The sequence below is a fragment of the Lepisma saccharinum genome, chromosome 2 (genome assembly GCF_977018435.1).
Source record: "Lepisma saccharinum chromosome 2, izLepSacc3.1, whole genome shotgun sequence".
Lineage (NCBI taxonomy): Eukaryota > Metazoa > Arthropoda > Insecta > Zygentoma > Lepismatidae > Lepisma > Lepisma saccharinum.
Window position 1 is genome coordinate 165,354,044 of NC_139230.1, and position 22,969 is coordinate 165,377,012.

At 35.9% G+C, this 22,969-nt stretch overlaps 9 non-coding genes across 9 annotated transcripts; all 9 read left to right on the forward strand.

Annotated features, from left to right (window-relative positions):
* Window positions 1-757: 757 nt before the first annotated feature.
* Window positions 758-830, forward strand: TRNAK-UUU (transfer RNA lysine (anticodon UUU)). Its single transcript has one exon. It is a non-coding gene; the product is annotated as a tRNA-Lys (tRNA).
* A 977-nt stretch (window positions 831-1,807) lies between these two features.
* TRNAK-UUU (transfer RNA lysine (anticodon UUU)) lies at window positions 1,808-1,880 on the forward strand. The gene has a single exon. It is a non-coding gene; the product is annotated as a tRNA-Lys (tRNA).
* A 6,526-nt stretch (window positions 1,881-8,406) lies between these two features.
* Window positions 8,407-8,479, forward strand: TRNAK-UUU (transfer RNA lysine (anticodon UUU)). The gene has a single exon. It is a non-coding gene; the product is annotated as a tRNA-Lys (tRNA).
* Window positions 8,480-9,104: 625 nt separating this feature from the next.
* TRNAK-UUU (transfer RNA lysine (anticodon UUU)) lies at window positions 9,105-9,177 on the forward strand. Its single transcript has one exon. It is a non-coding gene; the product is annotated as a tRNA-Lys (tRNA).
* Window positions 9,178-11,213: 2,036 nt separating this feature from the next.
* On the forward strand, window positions 11,214-11,286 carry TRNAK-UUU (transfer RNA lysine (anticodon UUU)). Its single transcript has one exon. It is a non-coding gene; the product is annotated as a tRNA-Lys (tRNA).
* Window positions 11,287-13,304: 2,018 nt separating this feature from the next.
* Window positions 13,305-13,377, forward strand: TRNAK-UUU (transfer RNA lysine (anticodon UUU)). The gene has a single exon. It is a non-coding gene; the product is annotated as a tRNA-Lys (tRNA).
* A 977-nt stretch (window positions 13,378-14,354) lies between these two features.
* On the forward strand, window positions 14,355-14,427 carry TRNAK-UUU (transfer RNA lysine (anticodon UUU)). The gene has a single exon. It is a non-coding gene; the product is annotated as a tRNA-Lys (tRNA).
* A 3,398-nt stretch (window positions 14,428-17,825) lies between these two features.
* TRNAK-UUU (transfer RNA lysine (anticodon UUU)) lies at window positions 17,826-17,898 on the forward strand. The gene has a single exon. It is a non-coding gene; the product is annotated as a tRNA-Lys (tRNA).
* Window positions 17,899-20,225: 2,327 nt separating this feature from the next.
* On the forward strand, window positions 20,226-20,298 carry TRNAK-UUU (transfer RNA lysine (anticodon UUU)). The gene has a single exon. It is a non-coding gene; the product is annotated as a tRNA-Lys (tRNA).
* Window positions 20,299-22,969: the final 2,671 nt, after the last annotated feature.

Consider the following 22,969-nt stretch of genomic DNA (forward strand, 5'->3'; position numbering starts at 1 on the left):
TTCTCGTGTGTCCCACTATACACACATTCAAATTCAGAAATAAATCGAACACTGTTCAAGACACGACATAAGCTTATCACTAATAATTGCAGCATTTTATTTCAAAATAACAAAGTTCAAAAATGATAGTAAAAAGTGGGTCACGATTTCTCTTGCTGCCCTGAATTCTGCCCAAAATATCTCCGAAGAATATATATTTTGCCACAAAATGTATTAATCGTTGATACAATGTGTATAGGACATCACCAGCGGGTAAGAGATCGGAGTCTTCCTTCTCAAAATATATTTCATGTGATACTAAAGTGACTGCCCTCCAAAAAATATCCAGCACTTTCCGCCATTTTTGTCAGTGTTCAGAGAAAGAACGCTTGAATTTATTACATATATGGGAGATATATGACACGACATAAGCTTATCACTAATAATTGCAGCATTTTGTTTCAAAATAACAAAGTTCAAATAATAAAAAAAAGTGCTGCTCTTTCTGCCATGAATTCTGCCCAAAACAACTTTAAAGAATATATATTTTGCCAAAAAATGTATTAATCGTTGATACAATGTGTATAGGACATCACCAGCGGGTAAGAGATCGGAGTCTTCCTTCTCAAAATATAATTACTGTGATATTAAATTGACTGCTCTCCAAAAAATATGCAGCACTTTCCTCCATTTTTGTCAGTGTTCAGAGAAAGAACGCTTGAATTTATTCCATAAATGGGAGATATATGACTAGGTTTTCCAGGTAGGCAGGAAGTGTGCCCGGATAGCTCAGCTGGTAGAGCGTTAGGCTTTTAACCTAACGGTCAAGGGTTCGAGTCCCTGTTCGGGCGGTTACCGTTTTCTTCCTTACTTTGATTCATTTGGCCACTAGATTACTCAAATTAGGCAAACGAAAATGCATTATATCTAGAAAATGGGCAAAATAATCTTGTGTGCACCAATAAATAATACCCATATTGAACTTATATTATGTCATTTTTATGATATTTGTAGGAATCCAGAACGACTATATTCAAATTTCTCGTGTGTCCCACTATACACACATTCAAATTCAGAAATAAATCGAACAGTGTTCAAGACACGACATACGCTTATCACTAATAATTGCAGCATTTTATTTCAAAATAACAAAGTTCAAAAATGATAGTAAAAAGTGGGTCACGATTTCTCATGCTGCCCTGAATTCTGCCCAAAACATCTCCAAAGAATATATATTTTGCCACAAAATGTATTAATCGTTGATACAATGTGTATAGGACATCACCAGCGGGTAAGAGATCGTAGTCTGTCTTCTCAAAATATATTTCATGTGATATTAAAGTGACTGCCCTCCAAAAAATATCCAGCACTTTCCGCCATTTTTGTCAGTGTTCAGAGAAAGAACGCTTGAATTTATTACATATATGGGAGATATATGACTAGGTTTTCTAGGTAGGCAGTGTTCTGAATTCTGCCCACGACATAAGCTTATCATTATTAATTGCAGCATTCTATTTCAAAATAACAAAGTTCAAAAATGATAGAAAATAGTGGGTCACGATTTCTCTTGCTGCCCTGAATTCTGCCCAAAACATCTCCAAAGAATATATTTGGGCCACAAAATGTATTAATCGTTGATACAATGTGTATAGGACATCACCAGCGGGTAAGAGATCGGAGTCTGCCTTCTCAAAATATATTTCATGTGATATTAAATTAAATATCCAGCACTTTCCGCCATTTTTGTCAGTGTTCAGAGAAAGAACGCTTGAATTTATTACATATATGGGAGATATATGACTAGGTTTTCCAGGTAGGCAGGAAGTGTGCCCGGATAGCTCAGCTGGTAGAGCGTTAGGCTTTTAACCTAACGGTCAAGGGTTCGAGTCCCTGTTCGGGCGGTTACCGTTTTCTTCCTTACTTTGATTCATTTGGCCACTAGATTACTCAAATTAGGCAAACGAAAATGCATTATATCTAGAAAATGGGCAAAATAATCTTGTGTGCACCAATAAATAATACCCATATTGAACTTATATTATGTCATTTTTATGATATTTGTAGGAATCCAGAACGACTATATTCAAATTTCTCGTGTGTCCCACTATACACACATTCAAATTCAGAAATAAATCGAACAGTGTTCAAGACACGACATACGCTTATCACTAATAATTGCGGCATTTTATTTCAAAATAACAAAGTTCAAAAATGATAGTAAAAAGTGGGTCACGATTTCTCTTGCTGCCCTGAATTCTGCCCAAAACATCTCCAAAGAATATATATTTTGCCACAAAATGTATTAATCGTTGATACAATGTGTATAGGACATCACCAGCGGGTAAGAGATCGTAGTCTGCCTTCTCAAAATATATTTCATGTGATATTAAAGTGACTGCCCTCCAAAAAATATCCAGCACTTTCCGCCATTTTTGTCAGTGTTCAGAGAAAGAACGCTTGAATTTATTACATATATGGGAGATATATGACTAGGTTTTCCAGGTAGGCAGTGTTCTGAATTCTGCCCACGACATAAGCTTATCATTATTAATTGCAGCATTCTATTTCAAAATAACAAAGTTCAAAAATGATAGAAAATAGTGGGTCACGATTTCTCTTGCTGCCCTGAATTCTGCCCAAAACATCTCCAAAGAATATATTTGGGCCACAAAATGTATTAATCGTTGATACAATGTGTATAGGACATCACCAGCGGGTAAGAGATCGGAGTCTGCCTTCTCAAAATATATTTCATGTGATATTAAATTAAATATCCAGCACTTTCCGCCATTTTTGTCAGTGTTCAGAGAAAGAACGCTTGAATTTATTACATATATGGCGATATATGACAAGGTTTTCCACGTTTGGAGTAACTGTGCCCGGAAAGCTGAGCTGGTAGAGCGTTAGGCTTTTAACCTAACGGTCCAGGGTTCGAGTCCCTGTTCGGGCGGTTACCGTTTTCTTCCTTACTTTGATTCGTTTGGCCACTAAATGATTCAAATTAGGCAAACGAAAATGCATTATATCTAGAAAATGGGCAAAATAATCTTATGTGCACCAACAACTTATACCCATATTGAACTTATATTATGTCATTTTTATGATATTTGTAGGAATATGTTTGCATCCAGAACGACTATATTCAAATTTCTCGTGTGTCCCACTATACACACATTCAAGTTCAGAAATAAATCGAACAGTGTTCAAGACACGACATAAGCTTATCACTAATAATTGCAGCATTTTATTTCAAAATAACAAAGTTCAAAAATGATAGTAAAAAGTGGGTCACGATTTCTCTTGCTGCCCTGAATTCTGCCCAAAACATCTCCAAAGAATATATATTTTGCCACAAAATGTATTAATCGTTGATACAATGTGTATAGGACATCACCAGCGGGTAAGAGATCGTAGTCTGCCTTCTCAAAATATATTTGGTGTGATATTAAAGTGACTGCCCTCCAAAAAATATCCAGCACTTTCCGCCATTTTTGTCAGTGTTCAGAAAAAGAACGCTTGAATTTATTACATACATGGGAGATATATGACTAGGTTTTCCAGGTAGGCAGTAAGTGTGCCCGGAATGCTCAGCTGGTACAGCGTTTGGCTTTTAACCTAACGGTCCAGGGTTCGAGTCCCTGTTCGGGCGGTTACCGTTTTCTTCCTTACTTTGATTCGTTTGGACACTAAATGATTCAAATTAGGCAAATGAAATGCATTATATCTAGAAAATAGGCAAAATAATCTTGTGTGCACCAACAACTAATACCTATACTGAACATATATTATGTCGTTTTTATGATATTTGTAGGAATATGTTTGCATCCAGAACGACTATATTCAAATTTCTCGTGTGTCCCACTATACACACATTCAAATTCAGAAATAAATCGAACACTGTTCAAGACACGACATAAGCTTATCACTAACAATTGCAGCATTTTATTTCAAAATAACAAAGTTCAAAAATGATAGTAAAAAGTGGGTCACGATTTCTCTTGCTGCCCTGAATTCTGCCCAAAATATCTCCGAAGAATATATATTTTGCCACAAAATGTATTAATCGTTGATACAATGTGTATAGGACATCACCAGCGGGTAAGAGATCGGAGTCTTCCTTCTCAAAATATATTTCATGTGATACTAAAGTGACTGCCCTCCAAAAAATATCCAGCACTTTCCGCCATTTTTGTCAGTGTTCAGAGAAAGAACGCTTGAATTTATTACATATATGGGAGATATATGACACGACATAAGCTTATCACTAATAATTGCAGCATTTTGTTTCAAAATAACAAAGTTCAAATAATAAAAAAAAGTGCTGCTCTTTCTGCCATGAATTCTGCCCAAAACAACTTTAAAGAATATATATTTTGCCAAAAAATGTATTAATCGTTGATACAATGTGTATAGGACATCACCAGCGGGTAAGAGATCGGAGTCTTCCTTCTCAAAATATAATTACTGTGATATTAAATTGACTGCCCTCCAAAAAATATGCAGCACTTTCCTCCATTTTTGTCAGTGTTCAGAGAAAGAACGCTTGAATTTATTCCATAAATGGGAGATATATGACTAGGTTTTCCAGGTAGGCAGGAAGTGTGCCCGGGTAGCTCAGCTGGTAGAGCGTTAGGCTTTTAACCTAACGGTCAAGGGTTCGAGTCCCTGTTCGGGCGGTTACCGTTTTCTTCCTTACTTTGATTCATTTGGCCACTAGATTACTCAAATTAGGCAAACGAAAATGCATTATATCTAGAAAATGGGCAAAATAATCTTGTGTGCACCAATAAATAATACCCATATTGAACTTATATTATGTCATTTTTATGATATTTGTAGGAATCCAGAACGACTATATTCAAATTTCTCGTGTGTCCCACTATACACACATTCAAATTCAGAAATAAATCGAACAGTGTTCAAGACACGACATACGCTTATCACTAATAATTGCAGCATTTTATTTCAAAATAACAAAGTTCAAAAATGATAGTAAAAAGTGGGTCACGATTTCTCTTGCTGCCCTGAATTCTGCCCAAAACATCTCCAAAGAATATATATTTTGCCACAAAATGTATTAATCGTTGATACAATGTGTATAGGACATCACCAGCGGGTAAGAGATCGTAGTCTGTCTTCTCAAAATATATTTCATGTGATATTAAAGTGACTGCCCTCCAAAAAATATCCAGCACTTTCCGCCATTTTTGTCAGTGTTCAGAGAAAGAACGCTTGAATTTATTACATATATGGGAGATATATGACTAGGTTTTCTAGGTAGGCAGTGTTCTGAATTCTGCCCACGACATAAGCTTATCATTATTAATTGCAGCATTCTATTTCAAAATAACAAAGTTCAAAAATGATAGAAAATAGTGGGTCACGATTTCTCTTGCTGCCCTGAATTCTGCCCAAAACATCTCCAAAGAATATATTTGGGCCACAAAATGTATTAATCGTTGATACAATGTGTATAGGACATCACCAGCGGGTAAGAGATCGGAGTCTGCCTTCTCAAAATATATTTCATGTGATATTAAATTAAATATCCAGCACTTTCCGCCATTTTTGTCAGTGTTCAGAGAAAGAACGCTTGAATTTATTACATATATGGGAGATATATGACTAGGTTTTCCAGGTAGGCAGGAAGTGTGCCCGGGTAGCTCAGCTGGTAGAGCGTTAGGCTTTTAACCTAACGGTCAAGGGTTCGAGTCCCTGTTCGGGCGGTTACCGTTTTCTTCCTTACTTTGATTCATTTGGCCACTAGATTACTCAAATTAGGCAAACGAAAATGCATTATATCTAGAAAATGGGCAAAATAATCTTGTGTGCACCAATAAATAATACCCATATTGAACTTATATTATGTCATTTTTATGATATTTGTAGGAATCCAGAACGACTATATTCAAATTTCTCGTGTGTCCCACTATACACACATTCAAATTCAGAAATAAATCGAACAGTGTTCAAGACACGACATACGCTTATCACTAATAATTGCAGCATTTTATTTCAAAATAACAAAGTTCAAAAATGATAGTAAAAAGTGGGTCACGATTTCTCTTGCTGCCCTGAATTCTGCCCAAAACATCTCCAAAGAATATATATTTTGCCACAAAATGTATTAATCGTTGATACAATGTGTATAGGACATCACCAGCGGGTAAGAGATCGTAGTCTGTCTTCTCAAAATATATTTCATGTGATATTAAAGTGACTGCCCTCCAAAAAATATCCAGCACTTTCCGCCATTTTTGTCAGTGTTCAGAGAAAGAACGCTTGAATTTATTACATATATGGGAGATATATGACTAGGTTTTCTAGGTAGGCAGTGTTCTGAATTCTGCCCACGACATAAGCTTATCATTATTAATTGCAGCATTCTATTTCAAAATAACAAAGTTCAAAAATGATAGAAAATAGTGGGTCACGATTTCTCTTGCTGCCCTGAATTCTGCCCAAAACATCTCCAAAGAATATATTTGGGCCACAAAATGTATTAATCGTTGATACAATGTGTATAGGACATCACCAGCGGGTAAGAGATCGGAGTCTGCCTTCTCAAAATATATTTCATGTGATATTAAATTAAATATCCAGCACTTTCCGCCATTTTTGTCAGTGTTCAGAGAAAGAACGCTTGAATTTATTACATATATGGCGATATATGACAAGGTTTTCCACGTTTGGAGTAACTGTGCCCGGAAAGCTGAGCTGGTAGAGCGTTAGGCTTTTAACCTAACGGTCCAGGGTTCGAGTCCCTGTTCGGGCGGTTACCGTTTTCTTCCTTACTTTGATTCGTTTGGCCACTAAATGATTCAAATTAGGCAAACGAAAATGCATTATATCTAGAAAATGGGCAAAATAATCTTATGTGCACCAACAACTTATACCCATATTGAACTTATATTATGTCATTTTTATGATATTTGTAGGAATATGTTTGCATCCAGAACGACTATATTCAAATTTCTCGTGTGTCCCACTATACACACATTCAAATTCAGAAATAAATCGAACAGTGTTCAAGACACGACATAAGCTTATCACTAATAATTGCAGCATTTTATTTCAAAATAACAAAGTTCAAAAATGATAGTAAAAAGTGGGTCACGATTTCTCTTGCTGCCCTGAATTCTGCCCAAAACATCTCCAAAGAATATATATTTTGCCACAAAATGTATTAATCGTTGATACAATGTGTATAGGACATCACCAGCGGGTAAGAGATCGTAGTCTGCCTTCTCAAAATATATTTCATGTGATATTAAAGTGACTGCCCTCCAAAAAATATCCAGCACTTTCCGCCATTTTTGTCAGTGTTCAGAAAAAGAACGCTTGAATTTATTACATACATGGGAGATATATGACTAGGTTTTCCAGGTAGGCAGTAAGTGTGCCCGGAATGCTCAGCTGGTAGAGCGTTAGGCTTTTAACCTAACGGTCCAGGGTTCGAGACCCTGTTCGGGCGGTTACCGTTTTCTTCCTTACTTTGATTCGTTTGGACACTAAATGATTCAAATTAGGCAAATGAAATGCATTATATCTAGAAAATAGGCAAAATAATCTTGTGTGCACCAACAACTAATACCTATACTGAACATATATTATGTCGTTTTTATGATATTTGTAGGAATATGTTTGCATCCAGAACGACTATATTCAAATTTCTCGTGTGTCCCACTATACACACATTCAAATTCAGAAATAAATCGAACACTGTTCAAGACACGACATAAGCTTATCACTAATAATTGCAGCATTTTATTTCAAAATAACAAAGTTCAAAAATGATAGTAAAAAGTGGGTCACGATTTCTCTTGCTGCCCTGAATTCTGCCCAAAATATCTCCGAAGAATATATATTTTGCCACAAAATGTATTAATCGTTGATACAATGTGTATAGGACATCACCAGCGGGTAAGAGATCGGAGTCTTCCTTCTCAAAATATATTTCATGTGATACTAAAGTGACTGCCCTCCAAAAAATATCCAGCACTTTCCGCCATTTTTGTCAGTGTTCAGAGAAAGAACGCTTGAATTTATTACATATATGGGAGAAATATGACACGACATAAGCTTATCACTAATAATTGCAGCATTTTGTTTCAAAATAACAAAGTTCAAATAATAAAAAAAGTGCTGCTCTTTCTGCCATGAATTCTGCCCAAAACTACTTCAAAGAATATATATTTTGCCACAAAATGTATTAATCGTTGATACAATGTGTATAGGACATCACCAGCGGGTAAGAGATCGGAGTCTTCCTTCTCAAAATATAATTACTGTGATATTAAATTGACTGCCCTCCAAAAAATATGCAGCACTTTCCTCCATTTTTGTCAGTGTTCAGAGAAAGAACGCTTGAATTTATTCCATAAATGGGAGATATATGACTAGGTTTTCCAGGTAAGCAGGAAGTGTGCCCGGATAGCTCAGCTGGTAGAGCGTTAGGCTTTTAACCTAACGGTCCAGGGTTCGAGTCCCTGTTCGGGCGTTTACCGTTTTCTTCCTTACTTTGATTCATTTGGCCACTAATTTACTCAAATTAGGCAAACGAAAATGCATTATATCTAGAAAATGGGCAAAATAATCTTGTGTGCACCAATAAATAATACCCATATTGAACTTATATTATGTCATTTTTATGATATTTGTAGGAATATGTTTGCATCCAGAACTACTATATTCAAATTTCTCGTGTGTCCCACTATACACACATTCAAATTCAGAAATAAATCGAACAGTGTTCAAAACACGACATAAGGTTATCATTATTAATTGCAGCATTCTATTTCAAAATAACAAAGTTCAAAAATGATAGAAAATTGTGGGTCACGATTTCTCTTGCTGCTCTGAATTCTTCCCAAAACATCTCCAAAGAATATATTTGGGCCAAAAAATGTATTAATCGTTGATACAATTTGTATAGGACATCACCAGAGGGTAAGAGATCGGAGTCTGCCTTCTCAAAATATATTTCATGTGATATTAAAGTGACTGCCCTCCAAAAAATATCCAGCACTTTCCGCCATTTTTGTTAGTGTTCAGAGAAAGAACGCTTGAATTTATTACATATATGGGAGATATATGACTAGGTTTTCCAGGTAGACAGTAAGTGTGCCCGGATAGCTCAGCTGGTAGAGCGTTAGGCTTTTAACCTAACGGTCCAGGGTTCGAGTCCCTGTTCGGGCGGTTACCGTTTTCTTCCTTACTTTGATTCATTTGGCCACTAGATTACTCAAATTAGGCAAACGAAAATGCATTATATCTAGAAAATGGGCAAAATAATCTTGTGTGCACCAATAAATAATACCCATATTGAACTTATATTATGTCATTTTTATGATATTTGTAGGAATCCAGAACGACTATATTCAAATTTCTCGTGTGTCCCACTATACACACATTCAAATTCAGAAATAAATCGAACAGTGTTCAAGACACGACATACGCTTATCACTAATAATTGCAGCATTTTATTTCAAAATAACAAAGTTCAAAAATGATAGTAAAAAGTGGGTCACGATTTCTCTTGCTGCCCTGAATTCTGCCCAAAACATCTCCAAAGAATATATATTTTGCCACAAAATGTATTAATCGTTGATACAATGTGTATAGGACATCACCAGCGGGTAAGAGATCGTAGTCTGCCTTCTCAAAATATATTTCATGTGATATTAAAGTGACTGCCCTCCAAAAAATATCCAGCACTTTCCGCCATTTTTGTCAGTGTTCAGAGAAAAAACGCTTGAATTTATTACATATATGGGAGATATATGACTAGGTTTTCCAGGTAGGCAGTGTTCTGAATTCTGCCCACGACATAAGCTTATCATTATTAATTGCAGCATTCTATTTCAAAATAACAAAGTTCAAAAATGATAGATAATAGTGGGTCACGATTTCTCTTGCTGCCCTGAATTCTGCCCAAAACATCTCCAAAGAATATATTTGGGCCACAAAATGTATTAATCGTTGATACAATGTGTATAGGACATCACCAGCGGGTAAGAGATCGGAGTCTGCCTTCTCAAAATATATTTCATGTGATATTAAATTAAATATCCAGCACTTTCCGCCATTTTTGTCAGTGTTCAGAGAAAGAACGCTTGAATTTATTACATATATGGCGATATATGACAAGGTTTTCCACGTTTGGAGTAACTGTGCCCGGAAAGCTGAGCTGGTAGAGCGTTAGGCTTTTAACCTAACGGTCCAGGGTTCGAGTCCCTGTTCGGGCGGTTACCGTTTTCTTCCTTACTTTGATTCGTTTGGCCACTAAATGATTCAAATTAGGCAAACGAAAATGCATTATATCTAGAAAATGGGCAAAATAATCTTATGTGCACCAACAACTTATACCCATATTGAACTTATATTATGTCATTTTTATGATATTTGTAGGAATATGTTTGCATCCAGAACGACTATATTCAAATTTCTCGTGTGTCCCACTATACACACATTCAAGTTCAGAAATAAATCGAACAGTGTTCAAGACACGACATAAGCTTATCACTAATAATTGCAGCATTTTATTTCAAAATAACAAAGTTCAAAAATGATAGTAAAAAGTGGGTCACGATTTCTCTTGCTGCCCTGAATTCTGCCCAAAACATCTCCAAAGAATATATATTTTGCCACAAAATGTATTAATCGTTGATACAATGTGTATAGGACATCACCAGCGGGTAAGAGATCGTAGTCTGTCTTCTCAAAATATATTTCATGTGATATTAAAGTGACTGCCCTCCAAAAAATATCCAGCACTTTCCGCCATTTTTGTCAGTGTTCAGAGAAAGAACGCTTGAATTTATTACATATATGGGAGATATATGACTAGGTTTTCTAGGTAGGCAGTGTTCTGAATTCTGCCCACGACATAAGCTTATCATTATTAATTGCAGCATTCTATTTCAAAATAACAAAGTTCAAAAATGATAGAAAATAGTGGGTCACGATTTCTCTTGCTGCCCTGAATTCTGCCCAAAACATCTCCAAAGAATATATTTGGGCCACAAAATGTATTAATCGTTGATACAATGTGTATAGGACATCACCAGCGGGTAAGAGATCGGAGTCTGCCTTCTCAAAATATATTTCATGTGATATTAAATTAAATATCCAGCACTTTCCGCCATTTTTGTCAGTGTTCAGAGAAAGAACGCTTGAATTTATTACATATATGGGAGATATATGACTAGGTTTTCCAGGTAGGCAGGAAGTGTGCCCGGATAGCTCAGCTGGTAGAGCGTTAGGCTTTTAACCTAACGGTCAAGGGTTCGAGTCCCTGTTCGGGCGGTTACCGTTTTCTTCCTTACTTTGATTCATTTGGCCACTAGATTACTCAAATTAGGCAAACGAAAATGCATTATATCTAGAAAATGGGCAAAATAATCTTGTGTGCACCAATAAATAATACCCATATTGAACTTATATTATGTCATTTTTATGATATTTGTAGGAATCCAGAACGACTATATTCAAATTTCTCGTGTGTCCCACTATACACACATTCAAATTCAGAAATAAATCGAACAGTGTTCAAGACACGACATACGCTTATCACTAATAATTGCAGCATTTTATTTCAAAATAACAAAGTTCAAAAATGATAGTAAAAAGTGGGTCACGATTTCTCTTGCTGCCCTGAATTCTGCCCAAAACATCTCCAAAGAATATATATTTTGCCACAAAATGTATTAATCGTTGATACAATGTGTATAGGACATCACCAGCGGGTAAGAGATCGTAGTCTGCCTTCTCAAAATATATTTCATGTGATATTAAAGTGACTGCCCTCCAAAAAATATCCAGCACTTTCCGCCATTTTTGTCAGTGTTCAGAGAAAGAACGCTTGAATTTATTACATATATGGGAGATATATGACTAGGTTTTCTAGGTAGGCAGTGTTCTGAATTCTGCCCACGACATAAGCTTATCATTATTAATTGCAGCATTCTATTTCAAAATAACAAAGTTCAAAAATGATAGAAAATAGTGGGTCACGATTTCTCTTGCTGCCCTGAATTCTGCCCAAAACATCTCCAAAGAATATATTTGGGCCACAAAATGTATTAATCGTTGATACAATGTGTATAGGACATCACCAGCGGGTAAGAGATCGTAGTCTGCCTTCTCAAAATATATTTGGTGTGATATTAAAGTGACTGCCCTCCAAAAAATATCCAGCACTTTCCGCCATTTTTGTCAGTGTTCAGAAAAAGAACGCTTGAATTTATTACATACATGGGAGATATATGACTAGGTTTTCCAGGTAGGCAGTAAGTGTGCCCGGAATGCTCAGCTGGTACAGCGTTTGGCTTTTAACCTAACGGTCCAGGGTTCGAGTCCCTGTTCGGGCGGTTACCGTTTTCTTCCTTACTTTGATTCGTTTGGACACTAAATGATTCAAATTAGGCAAATGAAATGCATTATATCTAGAAAATAGGCAAAATAATCTTGTGTGCACCAACAACTAATACCTATACTGAACATATATTATGTCGTTTTTATGATATTTGTAGGAATATGTTTGCATCCAGAACGACTATATTCAAATTTCTCGTGTGTCCCACTATACACACATTCAAATTCAGAAATAAATCGAACACTGTTCAAGACACGACATAAGCTTATCACTAATAATTGCAGCATTTTATTTCAAAATAACAAAGTTCAAAAATGATAGTAAAAAGTGGGTCACGATTTCTCTTGCTGCCCTGAATTCTGCCCAAAATATCTCCGAAGAATATATATTTTGCCACAAAATGTATTAATCGTTGATACAATGTGTATAGGACATCACCAGCGGGTAAGAGATCGGAGTCTTCCTTCTCAAAATATATTTCATGTGATACTAAAGTGACTGCCCTCCAAAAAATATCCAGCACTTTCCGCCATTTTTGTCAGTGTTCAGAGAAAGAACGCTTGAATTTATTACATATATGGGAGATATATGACACGACATAAGCTTATCACTAATAATTGCAGCATTTTGTTTCAAAATAACAAAGTTCAAATAATAAAAAAAAGTGCTGCTCTTTCTGCCATGAATTCTGCCCAAAACAACTTTAAAGAATATATATTTTGCCAAAAAATGTACTAATCGTTGATACAATGTGTATAGGACATCACCAGCGGGTAAGAGATCGGAGTCTTCCTTCTCAAAATATAATTACTGTGATATTAAATTGACTGCCCTCCAAAAAATATGCAGCACTTTCCTCCATTTTTGTCAGTGTTCAGAGAAAGAACGCTTGAATTTATTCCATAAATGGGAGATATATGACTAGGTTTTCCAGGTAGGCAGGAAGTGTGCCCGGATAGCTCAGCTGGTAGAGCGTTAGGCTTTTAACCTAACGGTCAAGGGTTCGAGTCCCTGTTCGGGCGGTTACCGTTTTCTTCCTTACTTTGATTCATTTGGCCACTAGATTACTCAAATTAGGCAAACGAAAATGCATTATATCTAGAAAATGGGCAAAATAATCTTGTGTGCACCAATAAATAATACCCATATTGAACTTATATTATGTCATTTTTATGATATTTGTAGGAATCCAGAACGACTATATTCAAATTTCTCGTGTGTCCCACTATACACACATTCAAATTCAGAAATAAATCGAACAGTGTTCAAGACACGACATACGCTTATCACTAATAATTGCAGCATTTTATTTCAAAATAACAAAGTTCAAAAATGATAGTAAAAAGTGGGTCACGATTTCTCTTGCTGCCCTGAATTCTGCCCAAAACATCTCCAAAGAATATATATTTTGCCACAAAATGTATTAATCGTTGATACAATGTGTATAGGACATCACCAGCGGGTAAGAGATCGTAGTCTGTCTTCTCAAAATATATTTCATGTGATATTAAAGTGACTGCCCTCCAAAAAATATCCAGCACTTTCCGCCATTTTTGTCAGTGTTCAGAGAAAGAACGCTTGAATTTATTACATATATGGGAGATATATGACTAGGTTTTCTAGGTAGGCAGTGTTCTGAATTCTGCCCACGACATAAGCTTATCATTATTAATTGCAGCATTCTATTTCAAAATAACAAAGTTCAAAAATGATAGAAAATAGTGGGTCACGATTTCTCTTGCTGCCCTGAATTCTGCCCAAAACATCTCCAAAGAATATATTTGGGCCACAAAATGTATTAATCGTTGATACAATGTGTATAGGACATCACCAGCGGGTAAGAGATCGGAGTCTGCCTTCTCAAAATATATTTCATGTGATATTAAATTAAATATCCAGCACTTTCCGCCATTTTTGTCAGTGTTCAGAGAAAGAACGCTTGAATTTATTACATATATGGGAGATATATGACTAGGTTTTCCAGGTAGGCAGGAAGTGTGCCCGGATAGCTCAGCTGGTAGAGCGTTAGGCTTTTAACCTAACGGTCAAGGGTTCGAGTCCCTGTTCGGGCGGTTACCGTTTTCTTCCTTACTTTGATTCATTTGGCCACTAGATTACTCAAATTAGGCAAACGAAAATGCATTATATCTAGAAAATGGGCAAAATAATCTTGTGTGCACCAATAAATAATACCCATATTGAACTTATATTATGTCATTTTTATGATATTTGTAGGAATCCAGAACGACTATATTCAAATTTCTCGTGTGTCCCACTATACACACATTCAAATTCAGAAATAAATCGAACAGTGTTCAAGACACGACATACGCTTATCACTAATAATTGCAGCATTTTATTTCAAAATAACAAAGTTCAAAAATGATAGTAAAAAGTGGGTCACGATTTCTCTTGCTGCCCTGAATTCTGCCCAAAACATCTCCAAAGAATATATATTTTGCCACAAAATGTATTAATCGTTGATACAATGTGTATAGGACATCACCAGCGGGTAAGAGATCGTAGTCTGTCTTCTCAAAATATATTTCATGTGATATTAAAGTGACTGCCCTCCAAAAAATATCCAGCACTTTCCGCCATTTTTGTCAGTGTTCAGAGAAAGAACGCTTGAATTTATTACATATATGGGAGATATATGACTAGGTTTTCTAGGTAGGCAGTGTTCTGAATTCTGCCCACGACATAAGCTTATCATTATTAATTGCAGCATTCTATTTCAAAATAACAAAGTTCAAAAATGATAGAAAATAGTGGGTCACGATTTCTCTTGCTGCCCTGAATTCTGCCCAAAACATCTCCAAAGAATATATTTGGGCCACAAAATGTATTAATCGTTGATACAATGTGTATAGGACATCACCAGCGGGTAAGAGATCGGAGTCTGCCTTCTCAAAATATATTTCATGTGATATTAAATTAAATATCCAGCACTTTCCGCCATTTTTGTCAGTGTTCAGAGAAAGAACGCTTGAATTTATTACATATATGGCGATATATGACAAGGTTTTCCACGTTTGGAGTAACTGTGCCCGGAAAGCTGAGCTGGTAGAGCGTTAGGCTTTTAACCTAACGGTCCAGGGTTCGAGTCCCTGTTCGGGCGGTTACCGTTTTCTTCCTTACTTTCATTCGTTTGGCCACTAAATGATTCAAATTAGGCAAACGAAAATGCATTATATCTAGAAAATGGGCAAAATAATCTTATGTGCACCAACAACTTATACCCATATTGAACTTATATTATGTCATTTTTATGATATTTGTAGGAATATGTTTGCATCCAGAACGACTATATTCAAATTTCTCGTGTGTCCCACTATACACACATTCAAATTCAGAAATAAATCGAACAGTGTTCAAGACACGACATAAGCTTATCACTAATAATTGCAGCATTTTATTTCAAAATAACAAAGTTCAAAAATGATAGTAAAAAGTGGGTCACGATTTCTCTTGCTGCCCTGAATTCTGCCCAAAACATCTCCAAAGAATATATATTTTGCCACAAAATGTATTAATCGTTGATACAATGTGTATAGGACATCACCAGCGGGTAAGAGATCGTAGTCTGCCTTCTCAAAATATATTTCATGTGATATTAAAGTGACTGCCCTCCAAAAAATATCCAGCACTTTCCGCCATTTTTGTCAGTGTTCAGAAAAAGAACGCTTGAATTTATTACATACATGGGAGATATATGACTAGGTTTTCCAGGTAGGCAGTAAGTGTGCCCGGAATGCTCAGCTGGTAGAGCGTTAGGCTTTTAACCTAACGGTCCAGGGTTCGAGACCCTGTTCGGGCGGTTACCGTTTTCTTCCTTACTTTGATTCGTTTGGACACTAAATGATTCAAATTAGGCAAATGAAATGCATTATATCTAGAAAATAGGCAAAATAATCTTGTGTGCACCAACAACTAATACCTATACTGAACATATATTATGTCGTTTTTATGATATTTGTAGGAATATGTTTGCATCCAGAACGACTATATTCAAATTTCTCGTGTGTCCCACTATACACACATTCAAATTCAGAAATAAATCGAACACTGTTCAAGACACGACATAAGCTTATCACTAATAATTGCAGCATTTTATTTCAAAATAACAAAGTTCAAAAATGATAGTAAAAAGTGGGTCACGATTTCTCTTGCTGCCCTGACTTCTGCCCAAAATATCTCCGAAGAATATATATTTTGCCACAAAATGTATTAATCGTTGATACAATGTGTATAGGACATCACCAGCGGGTAAGAGATCGGAGTCTTCCTTCTCAAAATATATTTCATGTGATACTAAAGTGACTGCCCTCCAAAAAATATCCAGCACTTTCCGCCATTTTTGTCAGTGTTCAGAGAAAGAACGCTTGAATTTATTACATATATGGGAGAAATATGACACGACATAAGCTTATCACTAATAATTGCAGCATTTTGTTTCAAAATAACAAAGTTCAAATAATAAAAAAAGTGCTGCTCTTTCTGCCATGAATTCTGCCCAAAACTACTTCAAAGAATATATATTTTGCCACAAAATGTATTAATCGTTGATACAATGTGTATAGGACATCACCAGCGGGTAAGAGATCGTAGTCTGCCTTCTCAAAATATATTTCATGTGATATTAAAGTGACTGCCCTCCAAAAAATATCCAGCACTTTCCGCCATTTTTGTCAGTGTTCAGAAAAAGAACGCTTGAATTTATTACATACATGGGAGATATATGACTAGGTTTTCCAGGTAGGCAGTAAGTGTGCCCGGAATGCTCAGCTGGTAGAGCGTTAGGCTTTTAACCTAACGGTCCAGGGTTCGAGACCCTGTTCGGGCGGTTACCGTTTTCTTCCTTACTTTGATTCGTTTGGACACTAAATGATTCAAATTAGGCAAATGAAATGCATTATATCTAGAAAATAGGCAAAATAATCTTGTGTGCACCAACAACTAATACCTATACTGAACATATATTATGTCGTTTTTATGATATTTGTAGGAATATGTTTGCATCCAGAACGACTATATTCAAATTTCTCGTGTGTCCCACTATACACACATTCAAATTCAGAAATAAATCGAACACTGTTCAAGACACGACATAAGCTTATCACTAATAATTGCAGCATTTTATTTCAAAATAACAAAGTTCAAAAATGATAGAAAATTGTGGGTCACGATTTCTCTTGCTGCCCTGAATTCTTCCCAAAACATCTCCAAAGAATATATTTGGGCCAAAAAATGTATTAATCGTTGATACAATTTGTATAGGACATCACCAGAGGGTAAGAGATCGGAGTCTGCCTTCTCAAAATATATTTCATGTGATATTAAAGTGACTGCCCTCCAAAAAATATCCAGCACTTTCCGCCATTTTTGTTAGTGTTCAGAGAAAGAACGCTTGAATTTATTACATATATGGGAGATATATGACTAGGTTTTCCAGGTAGACAGTAAGTGTGCCCGGATAGCTCAGCTGGTAGAGCGTTAGGCTTTTAACCTAACGGTCCAGGGTTCGAGTCCCTGTTCGGGCGGTTACCGTTTTCTTCCTTACTTTGATTCATTTGGCCACTAGATTACTCAAATTAGGCAAACGAAAATGCATTATATCTAGAAAATGGGCAAAATAATCTTGTGTGCACCAATAAATAATACCCATATTGAACTTATATTATGTCATTTTTATGATATTTGTAGGAATCCAGAACGACTATATTCAAATTTCTCGTGTGTCCCACTATACACACATTCAAATTCAGAAATAAATCGAACAGTGTTCAAGACACGACATACGCTTATCACTAATAATTGCAGCATTTTATTTCAAAATAACAAAGTTCAAAAATGATAGTAAAAAGTGGGTCACGATTTCTCTTGCTGCCCTGAATTCTGCCCAAAACATCTCCAAAGAATATATATTTTGCCACAAAATGTATTAATCGTTGATACAATGTGTATAGGACATCACCAGCGGGTAAGAGATCGGAGTCTGCCTTCTCAAAATATATTTCATGTGATATTAAATTAAATATCCAGCACTTTCCGCCATTTTTGTCAGTGTTCAGAGAAAGAACGCTTGAATTTATTACATATATGGCGATATATGACAAGGTTTTCCACGTTTGGAGTAACTGTGCCCGGAAAGCTGAGCTGGTAGAGCGTTAGGCTTTTAACCTAACGGTCCAGGGTTCGAGTCCCTGTTCGGGCGGTTACCGTTTTCTTCCTTACTTTGATTCGTTTGGCCACTAAATGATTCAAATTAGGCAAACGTAAATGCATTATATCTAGAAAATGGGCAAAATAATCTTATGTGCACCAACAACTTATACCCATATTGAACTTATATTATGTCATTTTTATGATATTTGTAGGAATATGTTTGCATCCAGAACGACTATATTCAAATTTCTCGTGTGTCCCACTATACACACATTCAAGTTCAGAAATAAATCGAACAGTGTTCAAGACACGACATAAGCTTATCACTAATAATTGCAGCATTTTATTTCAAAATAACAAAGTTCAAAAATGATAGTAAAAAGTGGGTCACGATTTCTCTTGCTGCCCTGAATTCTGCCCAAAACATCTCCAAAGAATATATATTTTGCCACAAAATGTATTAATCGTTGATACAATGTGTATAGGACATCACCAGCGGGTAAGAGATCGTAGTCTGCCTTCTCAAAATATATTTGGTGTGATATTAAAGTGACTGCCCTCCAAAAAATATCCAGCACTTTCCGCCATTTTTGTCAGTGTTCAGAAAAAGAACGCTTGAATTTATTACATACATGGGAGATATATGACTAGGTTTTCCAGGTAGGCAGTAAGTGTGCCCGGAATGCTCAGCTGGTACAGCGTTTGGCTTTTAACCTAACGGTCCAGGGTTCGAGTCCCTGTTCGGGCGGTTACCGTTTTCTTCCTTACTTTGATTCGTTTGGACACTAAATGATTCAAATTAGGCAAATGAAATGCATTATATCTAGAAAATAGGCAAAATAATCTTGTGTGCACCAACAACTAATACCTATACTGAACATATATTATGTCGTTTTTATGATATTTGTAGGAATATGTTTGCATCCAGAACGACTATATTCAAATTTCTCGTGTGTCCCACTATACACACATTCAAATTCAGAAATAAATCGAACACTGTTCAAGACACGACATAAGCTTATCACTAATAATTGCAGCATTTTATTTCAAAATAACAAAGTTCAAAAATGATAGTAAAAAGTGGGTCACGATTTCTCTTGCTGCCCTGAATTCTGCCCAAAATATCTCCGAAGAATATATATTTTGCCACAAAATGTATTAATCGTTGATACAATGTGTATAGGACATCACCAGCGGGTAAGAGATCGGAGTCTTCCTTCTCAAAATATATTTCATGTGATACTAAAGTCACTGCCCTCCAAAAAATATCCAGCACTTTCCGCCATTTTTGTCAGTGTTCAGAGAAAGAACGCTTGAATTTATTACATATATGGGAGATATATGACACGACATAAGCTTATCACTAATAATTGCAGCATTTTGTTTCAAAATAACAAAGTTCAAATAATAAAAAAAAGTGCTGCTCTTTCTGCCATGAATTCTGCCCAAAACAACTTTAAAGAATATATATTTTGCCAAAAAATGTATTAATCGTTGATACAATGTGTATAGGACATCACCAGCGGGTAAGAGATCGGAGTCTTCCTTCTCAAAATATAATTACTGTGATATTAAATTGACTGCCCTCCAAAAAATATGCAGCACTTTCCTCCATTTTTGTCAGTGTTCAGAGAAAGAACGCTTGAATTTATTCCATAAATGGGAGATATATGACTAGGTTTTCCAGGTAGGCAGGAAGTGTGCCCGGATAGCTCAGCTGGTAGAGCGTTAGGCTTTTAACCTAACGGTCAAGGGTTCGAGTCCCTGTTCGGGCGGTTACCGTTTTCTTCCTTACTTTGATTCATTTGGCCACTAGATTACTCAAATTAGGCAAACGAAAATGCATTATATCTAGAAAATGGGCAAAATAATCTTGTGTGCACCAATAAATAATACCCATATTGAACTTATATTATGTCATTTTTATGATATTTGTAGGAATCCAGAACGACTATATTCAAATTTCTCGTGTGTCCCACTATACACACATTCAAATTCAGAAATAAATCGAACAGTGTTCAAGACACGACATACGCTTATCACTAATAATTGCAGCATTTTATTTCAAAATAACAAAGTTCAAAAATGATAGTAAAAAGTGGGTCACGATTTCTCTTGCTGCCCTGAATTCTGCCCAAAACATCTCCAAAGAATATATATTTTGCCACAAAATGTATTAATCGTTGATACAATGTGTATAGGACATCACCAGCGGGTAAGAGATCGTAGTCTGTCTTCTCAAAATATATTTCATGTGATATTAAAGTGACTGCCCTCCAAAAAATATCCAGCACTTTCCGCCATTTTTGTCAGTGTTCAGAGAAAGAACGCTTGAATTTATTACATATATGGGAGATATATGACTAGGTTTTCTAGGTAGGCAGTGTTCTGAATTCTGCCCACGACATAAGCTTATCATTATTAATTGCAGCATTCTATTTCAAAATAACAAAGTTCAAAAATGATAGAAAATAGTGGGTCACGATTTCTCTTGCTGCCCTGAATTCTGCCCAAAACATCTCCAAAGAATATATTTGGGCCACAAAATGTATTAATCGTTGATACAATGTGTATAGGACATCACCAGCGGGTAAGAGATCGGAGTCTGCCTTCTCAAAATATATTTCATGTGATATTAAATTAAATATCCAGCACTTTCCGCCATTTTTGTCAGTGTTCAGAGAAAGAACGCTTGAATTTATTACATATATGGCGTTATATGACAAGGTTTTCCACGTTTGGAGTAACTGTGCCCGGAAAGCTGAGCTGGTAGAGCGTTAGGCTTTTAACCTAACGGTCCAGGGTTCGAGTCCCTGTTCGGGCGGTTACCGTTTTCTTCCTTACTTTGATTCGTTTGGCCACTAAATCATTCAAATTAGGCAAACGAAAATGCATTATATCTAGAAAATGGGCAAAATAATCTTATGTGCACCAACAACTTATACCCATATTGAACTTATATTATGTCATTTTTATGATATTTGTAGGAATATGTTTGCATCCAGAACGACTATATTCAAATTTCTCGTGTGTCCCACTATACACACATTCAAATTCAGAAATAAATCGAACAGTGTTCAAGACACGACATAAGCTTATCACTAATAATTGCAGCATTTTATTTCAAAATAACAAAGTTCAAAAATGATAGTAAAAAGTGGGTCACGATTTCTCTTGCTGCCCTGAATTCTGCCCAAAACATCTCCAAAGAATATATATTTTGCCACAAAATGTATTAATCGTTGATACAATGTGTATAGGACATCACCAGCGGGTAAGAGATCGTAGTCTGCCTTCTCAAAATATATTTGGTGTGATATTAAAGTGACTGCCCTCCAAAAAATATCCAGCACTTTCCGCCATTTTTGTCAGTGTTCAGAAAAAGAACGCTTGAATTTATTACATACATGGGAGATATATGACTAGGTTTTCCAGGTAGGCAGTAAGTGTGCCCGGAATGCTCAGCTGGTAGAGCGTTTGGCTTTTAACCTAACGGTCCAGGGTTCGAGTCCCTGTTCGGGCGGTTACCGTTTTCTTCCTTACTTTGATTCGTTTGGACACTAAATGATTCAAATTAGGCAAATGAAATGCATTATATCTAGAAAATAGGCAAAATAATCTTGTGTGCACCAACAACTAATACCTATACTGAACATATGTTATGTCGTTTTTATGATATTTGTAGGAATATGTTTGCATCCAGAACGACTATATTCAAATTTCTCGTGTGTCCCACTATACACACATTCAAATTCAGAAATAAATCGAACACTGTTCAAGACACGACATAAGCTTATCACTAATAATTGCAGCATTTTATTTCAAAATAACAAAGTTCAAAAATGATAGTAAAAAGTGGGTCACGATTTCTCTTGCTGCCCTGAATTCTGCCCAAAATATCTCCGAAGAATATATATTTTGCCACAAAATGTATTAATCGTTGATACAATGTGTATAGGACATCACCAGCGGGTAAGAGATCGGAGTCTTCCTTCTCAAAATATATTTCATGTGATACTAAAGTGACTGCCCTCCAAAAAATATCCAGCACTTTCCGCCATTTTTGTCAGTGTTCAGAGAAAGAACGCTTGAATTTATTACATATATGGGAGATATATGACACGACATAAGCTTATCACTAATAAGTGCAGCATTTTGTTTCAAAATAACAAAGTTCAAATAATAAAAAAAAGTGCTGCTCTTTCTGCCATGAATTCTGCCCAAAACAACTTTAAAGAATATATATTTTGCCAAAAAATGTATTAATCGTTGATACAATGTGTATAGGACATCACCAGCGGGTAAGAGATCGGAGTCTTCCTTCTCAAAATATAATTACTGTGATATTAAATTGACTGCCCTCCAAAAAATATGCAGCACTTTCCTCCATTTTTGTCAGTGTTCAGAGAAAGAACGCTTGAATTTATTCCATAAATGGGAGATATA